Source organism: Asparagus officinalis, chromosome 7 (genome assembly GCF_001876935.1).
Source record: "Asparagus officinalis chromosome 7, Aspof.V1, whole genome shotgun sequence".
Lineage (NCBI taxonomy): Eukaryota > Viridiplantae > Streptophyta > Magnoliopsida > Asparagales > Asparagaceae > Asparagus > Asparagus officinalis.
This window is the reverse complement of record NC_033800.1, coordinates 9,241,947-9,242,380: the sequence shown is the minus strand read 5'-3', so window position 1 is coordinate 9,242,380 and position 434 is coordinate 9,241,947. Positions and strand designations below refer to the sequence as shown.

The 434-nt window shown below is 34.8% G+C and overlaps 1 long non-coding RNA gene across 1 annotated transcript in view; it reads left to right on the top strand.

Moving 5' to 3' along the window:
• LOC109846578 overlaps window positions 7–434 on the top strand; it is a 1,642-nt gene continuing 1,214 nt past the window's right edge. Inside the window, exon 1 of the long non-coding RNA XR_002248561.1 lies at window positions 7–297. This is a non-coding gene — a long non-coding RNA (uncharacterized LOC109846578). The remainder of the gene's footprint in view (window positions 298–434) is intronic.

Below are 434 nucleotides of genomic sequence, written 5' to 3'. Positions count from 1 at the left end.
GAATGATAGGTTTGGACTAAATAATTATTTTCCTGTCAACGATGAACCTAAACTCCACCTTCCAAGTTCTGGTGACATCTATAACAGAGCATTTGGAATGTAACCTCAGCCTGATGTCACAATTAGCCTGATCTTTCATGTACTCAATTATGTCCCTGCACATGGATAATGCATGCTTCTTTGGATTATTATACAATGTCTAAATGGTTTGTGGTGGTTCATGTACTGAAATCTCCTGAGAGGTTCTGCTATACATGCGTGGACAATGAGCATAGTCAGGCTTCTCATTATTGACAGGTAAACTAAATTCCAAGCGCTTGCTAATTTATCTAGTTGTATAAATATTTCACTTTGTGGAAATAATCTTTTCTTATTAAGAGACAATTTTTTGGGAGTTGCATGATCTGTAGTTTCATATATTTAATCAAATTTAT